General features: G+C 37.7%; 1 pseudogene; it reads right to left on the bottom strand.

Moving 5' to 3' along the window:
• Positions 1-5,411: 5,411 nt before the first annotated feature.
• Positions 5,412-5,530, bottom strand: LOC115030209 (5S ribosomal RNA; annotated as a pseudogene).
• Between the last annotated feature and the right edge of the window lie 4,425 nt (positions 5,531-9,955).

The following is a 9,955-nucleotide window of genomic DNA, read 5'->3' as shown; positions in this document are numbered from 1 at the left end:
AGTACATATTCTGGCTCCTTACCTTGACCAAAGACTCCTTTTGGACTTGCCAGCAGCCGTTCTATGGGAGGGCATGCAGCAACTCTGCCAACGGCGCCAACAACACAGTTTATCCCCTCTGCACTACAGGAAGAGGAGGTAGATCACATCCGGTGAGGGGCTGGCTCTGAAGATTGACAGCAGATCCAGGTTGCTAAGGATCCACACTGTCAGTTCAATTTGGAAGGTAACCTGAAATTCCTCAGGTAAGTGACTGAACTTTCTCAAACCTTCACACTTTCCTCAGTCCATGGCACACAAAGCTCCTTGTGGAAGCCTCCAAAACCCAATTGCAGCCTTTGACACCACTTTCCCTACTATGCATCCTTCTACTTCTTAAATCTCCAGAACCCCCTCATTTTGTATGTCACCCTATATTGTATGTCCCTTCCCCCTTTGGGGCTTTCATCTCAGCTTTAGATAAACATCTCTGCTTTCCCAGAGATAGAATAACAAGATTGCAATGTTGTATGGTGTATTCCAGTCAGGAATAGGTTCCACATATCCCAGGATCCTCTCTTCTATTGACTCAAATATGCTAGCAGCAAACATTGACCTATTTCTTAATCCTTAGAGTCTAGAGATGACAGAAAGCTTTACAGCTTTCTCTCTGGCCTCCCGGATATGGAAAGAGAGTTAAGTCTTCTGATGTCCACCTACTTTCTACAGTGGTCTAGCAGACCCACTGGACTTCTGGAAGTCCTCCAGCCTCCACAGGAAGCCCACACCCTCCTAGGTCATAGATCTTGTAATCCAGCCAAGCATTACATGAATGAATGTGCAATGAATGAATGTACAGCTGGAGTTTCTCAGGCCAGAGAACAGGACTCTGAGTCCCTATTTGAGGGCAGTCCCTCTCAATCCCGCTTAGAACCACTCCCCTTGCAGAATGGAGGCCCTGCACATTACATCCCATTAGATGCCTTGCTAGGACCTTCAGGGCAGAACTAGAGAACACCCCAAACACTATGTGCTGATTGAACAAAGTGGATTTTGGGGATCCTGCAATTTCTTCTACTTTTCTGAGCCCATCTACACATTCTTTTTTTTTTCCCTATAATTACATTTAATTATCTTACTTATTCACCTCACATCCTGATAACTGCCTCCCCCTAGTCACCACATCCCCCCTTCTCTTCTGAGTCAGTGGGGAATCCCCTGGGTATCCTCCCTCACTTCAAGTCTCTCTGAGGCTAGGTATTTCTTCTCCCACTGAGTCCAGACAACATATCCCATAGACAGGTGACAGCTTTTGAGATAGCCCCCACTAAGGTCAAATGTCATGAGTGGAAGCAAGGCCTCGGTTGAGACTGGCAACTCAGCTCTCACAGATAAAGACACAATGCTGAGGTCTTGTTGTTCATTTTCTTTCTTTCTCTCCTTTTAAAAAATTAAGTTAGTTCTTTCACAATTTCACGCACATATACAATGCATTCTGGTTACTGTTCCTCAACTCTTTCTTACCTCTATGTCCATTTCCCAGATTCATTTGCTTTTATTGTGTGACTCTCTTAGAATAGATGCTTTCAGTATACCATTCTTTTCAGGGGTGTCCCATTATGAGTGCTGGCAGGTCTCCTCACCTTGACTCCATATTGTGTCTTTTTGTATGTGAAGAGCTAAATTTACTCTCTAACATCTTGCTCATTATTCCCAGATATCATGCAGAAAAATCCAAGAACATACCTCAGCTTCATAGCTCCCCCTGTGTTTTCCCATAGTTAAGAATAGGATCTGGCCATGTGCTTCTTATTGCTCCTCCTGTGAGATCTTTCTAGATAAGATTGCTTTCCCTTTGTTCTCCTGTTGGATAAGACAAGTGAGTCTAGGGATGATTGTTTCTTAGGAGAGCTGATAGTAGAGTCAATATTGCAAGGGACCCTGCTTTTCACCTTTCCCAAATAGTGTTCCTTTAGCTTTCTTACTGAGTATCTAACAACCTCAGGATCATAGTCCTGCCGAACTGTAGTTACTACCTTAGGCCAATGTTCTGTTTCGCCTCAAGAGAGATACCTAGTTTGAATGCCCTGCCTAAGGCATTTGAGGGTTGAGTGCAGGTTTAGATGGATTGCTGAATGAGACCATAATTTTTAAGGTGCAATGGTATATTTTTAGTATTCATACATAGAGTTCTTTTTATCCACGTCTTGGAGATTTCTTGGAAAACGAGGTGTCCATGAAACCTCTTGAATACTGTTCCCACAATAGAGTTGCCTGATGGCATTCTGGGTTTAATGTGAGGTGGGACTAACTCTAAGGTAAGGTGTCACACTCTAAGCCACAGGTACTAGGATATCAGAGAAAAGTGATAGCAATGCATACTCTTTTATACCAACTAGTATAGGTTTGATAGGACTCTGTTTTAATGGATTTACCTCAGTCATGAAAAGTATCTGTGCAGAATGCTTGTAGGATCCCTAAATTTGCAATTTCTTGACATTGCTATATGGCTTTGCTACTGTCATCAGGTATCATCATTTTTCTCTTTTATTGAAAGTTTCATTTATGGTAATATTTTGTGTTCCTTTGTCTCTGTATTATAATGCTTTGTGAAAAGAATTATTCAGAATCTTTTCATCAGATTTGACCTAAGATTAAGTAAGAACTTGATGGTTTTTAGTAATACTGCCAATTTCCCATAGGACCCTGGATACTCCATAATGGAGCAGCTGTATTGGAGGATATTGTAAAGAAATGTGAATTAAGTGATGTAAGCTTTGCCTCAGGTGCAGAGTGTGTGCAATGAATAGTGTGGACTAAGGAAGAATTCCCATTGGGAAGCTAGGCTTACTGCTGCTGTTAACTAGTCTTGTGAACCTGACCACATGCTCAACGTGAAATAACTGTAAACAGAGGAGATGCTACTTAAGAAAGGAATAGCCAGTGCTTCCCCATTAGAGGATTTGTCGTTGATAGTGCTAATGCTGTTGCTGTATATGTATGTGTATGTGTATATGTATGTATGTCGAAGTGTTGGCTACCACTCAGAATTCTTCTAAACAATAGATGTTTGGTTAATCTGGGGACAATATGAGCCAATGATCAAGAGATGAAGATGATTACAGATTAATTTATTCTACATTGTGGAATAAACTCAATAAGTTCAGGTACCTACATATATTTTAATTTACAAACAGAAACACTAAATGGAATAAGGTAAATAATTAGCTGAACATGTCAAGTAGACCTGGTCATGCATGTTTATCATCTTCTACTACTTTGGAGGCTGAGGGAGAAGGATTAAAAGTTTAGGGCTATTCTGGACAACCTAGTGATAGCCATGGCTTCAAAATGTTTTTTAAAATTAGTTAAAATTGGACTAGAGGTATAACTCAGTGATAGTGTGTTTGCATAGCATGAGTAAGACCCTAAGCTCAGAACCAATATCATCTCCCACCTACAAAAAGACTTGGCCTTTCCATACATTTTTGTTTCTCCATTCACAGCTCTTTTTAATGTAGCATTTGAAGGGGCACTATCAGATGTGAACATGTCAAACATTGCAGATTGTTTTTGCCTTACTTTTCTTCCCCATTTCCTCTACCTTACTAACAGTTAGAATACCTTCCTAAAGCTAGCCACCAAGGTCTATTCCCTTATTTGTCCACTGATTCATTACTGAAACAAAACACCAAGTTGCAACAATAAAAATTAATTATTTGTCTAATATGTCCAATTAGGATTTACCAGCTCACTGTAGTATAGACTGTTTCCCTTTCCCCTTTAAAACCCATTCCTACAGAAACACCCTGTTATTTGTATTGCTTTTCTTGCTTGCTGCTGCTATTTCTTCCTTTGTAGCCTCCCCCCTCACCTCTGCTTGACCCTCCAGTGTAATAAATCTTGTTTGTGCCAAGTATTTGGTATCTAGGCATGTTCTGTACCAATTCGGAGGGAGGGGGTCGCGTCTCTTTCCAAATTATTCCAAATTTCCAAGAAAATGCTTATCTCAACTGTACTTCTTCTTCTTCTTCTTCTTCTTCTTTTTTTTTTTTTGTTTGATTTTTTTCGAGACAGGGTTTCTTTGTATAACCCTGACTGTCCTCTGTAGACCAGGCTGGAATCAAACTCAGAAATCTGTTTGCCTCTGCCTCCCAAGTGCTGGGATTAAAGGCATGTGCTCAATTGTACTTTGATGGGAGGTTGTAGATCACATATTTTTAATGTTTTGCTAAATACCAGAACTTTTTTCCCCAATACTGAGAATTGAACTTTGGTCTTCAAGCATATCAGGTAAGTGAACTATCATTGACTTATATCTCCAGTACCTAAAACTCTCTCTCTTTTTTTGTTTTTGTTTGTTTTTTGGTTTTTTTGAGACACGGTTTCTCTGTGTAGCCTTGACTGTCCTGGAATTCACTCTGTAGACCAGGCTGGCCTCGAATTCAGAAATCTGCCTGCTTCTGCCTCCCAAGTGCTGGGATTAAAGGCGTGTGCCACCACTGCCTGGCTAAAACTCTTATTAACTTTGTTAAATAACAATAAATGTGTGATCCATGCCATCCAAAACATAAGCTTTGGAGCTAAGTAAATCATCCTTTAAAGCCAGGTATGATGACAATTGCTTACAATCCCAACACTAGGGAAGTTGTGTCAGGAGGATTGCTGAGAGTTCAAGAGCAACCAGTGACACCTACTGACATCTTAGCTAACCTGGGCTACAGGATGAGACCTTGTCTCAAATAAAACTCCTATGTTAAAAAGTAAAAATTAATACTATCAATGCATAAATAAATAAATAAATAAATAAGGTACCAATACATACTGATGACACAAAGAATGTATGTTGTGGGTACTTTTATAAGATAAACTAGATATAATAAATAATATAGAAATAACTAGATATAATAATAGTAGTATATAAATAATGCTGCATTGTTTAGAACTGTTTTGTAGCAGTTTCCTCTGAGACTGAGATACTCCATCACACAGGAAGCTCCTTAAGCCATAAAGTAAACAATTTAAACAGCTCCAGGAAACCCTGAAACTGATCACATTCATTAGGCTCCTCTCTCCCAGAATAAACAATAAAAACTGCTGAGAGTCTCTCTCAAGCAAGCCAAGCTACCAAGATTCTGAGACTAGACCAGCTGACTGGAAAAGATTTAGACCAGTGAATTACCTGGGAAGGACACTACCCAACTTGTTGAGCTGTCTGTAGGCTGTACACTGTCCTCCGGGTCCCCAGAGTTGGTGACCTGTATATATGTCACATATATGAGGTGGGTTGACTTTGAGTCATTTCTGCTCCTGTAACTTCTCACCTAAAATGCTATAAATAACCTATTGGTTCATTAACTTATACTTTAATGGTATCTGTACTTCAGTCTGTGGTAAATTTCTCTCTCTCTCTCTTCTTTTTTTTTATTTTAAGCCTACAGCACCCAGTATACCCATGTTGTCTCCCATCCAAGTACTAACCAAGCCTGACCCTGCTAAGTTTCTGAGATCAGACGAGATCAGGTGCGTTCAGGATGGTATGGCTGTAGAGTGAGGTAAATTTCTTATCTGCAATGTGTAGGCATGTGTATAGTGTCACCCCAGAAAAAGTTTTTTCATACAACATAAAATCAATGACCACAAACTTCAAGGACAAAGTGGAAATTTTCACAGCCTTTATTGAACATGGGAGAAGCTGCTGGACATGGCTCTAGAACATGCCTCAGTTTTGACAGTAGTGTCAAGCATGTCTCCAAATTTCCTCAGGAACTCTCCTATCTCTCAAAACTTCTCACTCCAGAATGGAGGTCTGAATATAATATTAGTATTGGATCAGAAACTTTTAAAAAGTATTTATTTATTTACTATATGTGAGTAAACTGTAGCTGTCTTCAGACACACCAGAAGAGAGCATCAGATCCCATTACGAATGGTTGTGTGCCACCAAGTGGTTGCTGGGGGTCAGAAACTTTTAAGCCTTTCAGTTTCCTGCTTGAGTATGGGCTCTTGAACCCACAAGTACTAAAAATGTGGAAGGCCACTACTACATACTAGCTGATATTCCAGTGACCTTTTCTGGACCAAATCTTTAGCTTCCTGGGATCCCTAAAAGATGAAGTACTTCTCTCTAAAATTTATAGTCATTTTATTTAGGTCTACTAAGATTATATTCTCAGTAGACTCAAGTCATCTGGAAGCTAGTCTTGTCCCTGTAATAAGAGAACACTTTCTGATAATAGATAGAAGTTCAGAATTCTGACAGAGGTATAAAAATGTCCTAGCCCTTTTACTACATCGTTGAAGACCATTTGAATAAGCTTGAATGTTCTCCTGGGAAACTCAGAAATTATTCTTTACATTTTTATGACATTTTCAGCATGTCTCTTTCATTGGATTCCTGAGAAGTCATTCACTAATAAAAAACCATTTTCTAGTCTAGAAGAGAGCTGAGAAAGTTTTCAGTGTTTGACAAAGCCTGCACACTTCTTTCACTTTCTAAATTCTTCTCCCTGAGCTCTTAGTACTCATCTTTGAAGCATTTCATAAGACAATAGGTGCTCTGGGATTCTGATTGTCCTGTGAGTTAGTAACTTGTCCTTAGAGTTACTGATGTTTCTTGCTCACAGTCATGATATCTTTTTTGTGACCACAAAAAAGCATGGCAAATTCAGATGATAGCCTAAGAAAAAAGAAGTAGTTAAATAACGTTAGCTAGTGCATTCAACTGTGTTGATCTGACTAGTGCATCTCCTGGTGTTTTTTTTTTTTTTTTTTTTTTTTGTCCCCCATAAGTACTTAGAGGTGGAAGAAAGAAGGCTTTTTGTTGTTGTTGTTGTTGTTGTTGCTGAGTACTCATTCAACCATCTACAGATTTTTCTAAAGAAAACATTTGAATTCTATGAAGTTTCATCAGTTTTACTTTTGGTGATTTCCAGTATTCATTGCAACTCCAGGTAATTCTTTTAATGTTCATTCTGTGTTCTAAAATCATTTTCCTTCAGATCATGGTCATTTTTCTAAGACCTCTAGTGAGGAGACTTTTCATGTGACCTCTTCTTCCTGTGTCACCACAGTGTTGACCACTACGCTACAATTTTATATGGCACCATTTGTTCTAATTTTATTGGGCTTATCAGTCAGGGTTTTTATCTTGCTTCATAAAAATAACATGGATTTTCTCCCCTGCTCTAAGATCATGAAACTATAAGGCAAAGGGCACTTGTCAATAAGACAAAATGGCAGCCTACAGATTGGGAAACGATCTTCACTAACCCTATGTCCAATAGAGGGTTTAATATCCAAAATATACAAGGAACTCAAGAAGTTAGACTCCAGAGAACCAAATAACACTATTAAAACACACACACACACACACACACATACGAGGAACAGAGATAAGCAGAGAATTCTCAACAGTGGAATCTCAAATGGCCTAGTAGCACTTAAAGAAATGTTCAACATCCTTAATCATCAGGGAAATGCAAATCAAAACAACTCTGACATTCTACCTTACACAAATCAGAATGGCTAAGATCAAAAATTCAGGTGACAGCAGATGCTGGTGAGGATGTGGAGAAAGAGGAACACTTCTCCATTGCTGGTGGGACTGCAATCTTGTACAACCACTCTGAAAAGCAATCTTGCTGTTCCTCAGAAAATTGGAATATGACTTTTCTAAACCTATCTTACTATGAAAAACATGCCCCTCTGACATTTTTCAACATAGTGTATTAAAGCTTATTCATAGATTAAATTGTGGATTTTTTTTTGTGAGAGTGCAATGATCCCTGAATGAAAGAAGTATACAGTTCAAGCACATTTTCAGAACCAAACATCTTTAGTGTCTATAAAGATAAAATCCAAAGTGCAAAGATAATTCAATAAATGACATAAAATATCAGTTGTTTTCTAAAACTTCAACTGAGAAACTCAATAAAGTTCTATCACATATAAAATATACTTCAGATGTCTGATTATTAAGATATATAGTCAAAAAAGTGATGTTAAATACATGTCACTCTAGATTCTCCTTTCCAAAAGATTCCTTGCTAAGACTATTGTAAACTAAAGCACATGCCTAAGTTCTCCGTTCCACAGCTAAACTTCAGGGAGCCTAGCTAAAAAGGTTAAGCTCAGGGCAAATATTCCTCCTCAGTTGAGAAGGAGAACATTTGGAAGGGAAAAAGTAATATCTTTTGAAATGGCTTTATTTAGACAGAAACAGTACTATGAGATTGTAATAACATAGAAGCCACAGAAGTATTTGCATTTTATCTAAATGATATACAGCATATACGGTATACAGTATATACTTCCCTCAGAAGACCGTTTCATTCTGGCTCCATCTGTACAAAGATACTGAAATGATTGATATCTTTTCTCTCGTTTTAATAATGATTAATTCAGAAAGCATAGGTAGAGACACTGTGTAGAAATAAGGTACCATATATCTGTGTGGAAAAGAGAAATTCGGAGACTGGGGGTGGGGACACAGTAATGGTCAGACATGGTATATAGAAATCTAAATCAATTTGGAGAAGCAGATCCTTCTTTTTCCTTAGACTTCAAACAAATTTACAAACTGATTTCTCAAAAAAATGTGCAAAATAATAAAAAATTATTTATTTTATGGTTTGGACTTAAAATGTTAGGCAATTAGACAGGTGTTGAGCCTATGGAGTTAATTTGCTCAATACTTTATTTCCAAACATTATAAATACAAGGAAATGAAATGTCAAAAGATAGCTGACATTTTAAGAAGCAGCAGATGAATAACATATTTAAGACTTACCTATCACATCTGAGCAATTTTAGTAGTTGCTAGTGCCTACAACTCCCAGTGAAATAAACCCCAATGAAAGTCATTCCTATATTGTGTTAGAGGTATTCTAGCTAGCTAATAAAGATATCACATGTAACCATTTCTAAAATTTGTTCCACCAGCATACATTTTAACAGTGTCTCATCCGTTGGCTTCTAGAATTTTACTATTTTTCCATAGTAATCTGGCCATAATATTTGCCTAGATAAAGTTTTAATATGCTATAAAAGTATCAGAGAACTGCAGCAAAGCATTGTGATTTTCCTAAAAGAAATTGCAACTGAAATGCATACACAGAGTAAGCACTACAAGGAGGAAACAACTTCGAGTTTTATAATTTTGTGCAACCATGTGCTATTATTTTATTATAAAGAAAAAAAACTAAGGGAGAAATTTAAATATCGGTATATAAATGTATTTCAATTTTTAAGTGCCAGTTTATTGTAAAGAACGTGTATATTTCTTCTACTGGAGATTTTCACTTCAGAACGAAAGCCTCTTCAAAGGTAATAATGTCCATTGTTCAAGCTCATCATTGAAATGGGGCAGGACAGTTTAAAATAACCTATAGTGTCAAATTATCAACATAGCAAAATCTATCCCACTCGGAGCTAGCTGCTCTTTTTAGGCTGATTTTTGTTTGTGACTAGAAAACTTTAGAAGGTGCCCAAAACAAAACAATATAAAATAACAACAGCAGCAGCAACAACAACAATGTAGCATACACGATCTATGAACAGTGACAGAACCTGCTGTCTAGTTACTTCCTTTCAGTTTGCAGAGAGGTTAAGAAACTCAACTCCTTGCTTCTTTTCTTCCACTGACTATTGCCTTCATTTAACTGCTGCAATTTTTTGCTTAAGCTGTTGGCAATAATTCTCCTCTTTAAGAAAGACCCCTATGGAGAAAGTAGTCCTAATATTGCATAGAATATTAAAGAGTAAGAATAAAAGAAAAAAATCTAGCTTCACAATTTGAACTTCAGATTTTATTCGTGACTGACAGAGAAAATATAGTAGAAAGTGCATGGATTTTTCCCTCCTAGCCTTAACATCAATTAAACACACAATGGCCATGTAACCTGAACACATTATATACTTATTTAATGAAGTTGATTTAGTGCGACATTTTTTGAATAAAAGATAGATATCTAGA

The sequence above is a fragment of the Mus caroli genome, unplaced genomic scaffold, assembly GCF_978045245.1.
Source record: "Mus caroli unplaced genomic scaffold, Mus_caroli_1 scaffold_5, whole genome shotgun sequence".
NCBI classification, from domain to species: domain Eukaryota; kingdom Metazoa; phylum Chordata; class Mammalia; order Rodentia; family Muridae; genus Mus; species Mus caroli.
The sequence above is the reverse complement of the archived record's forward strand: the minus strand, read 5'-3'. Positions and strand labels throughout refer to the sequence as shown.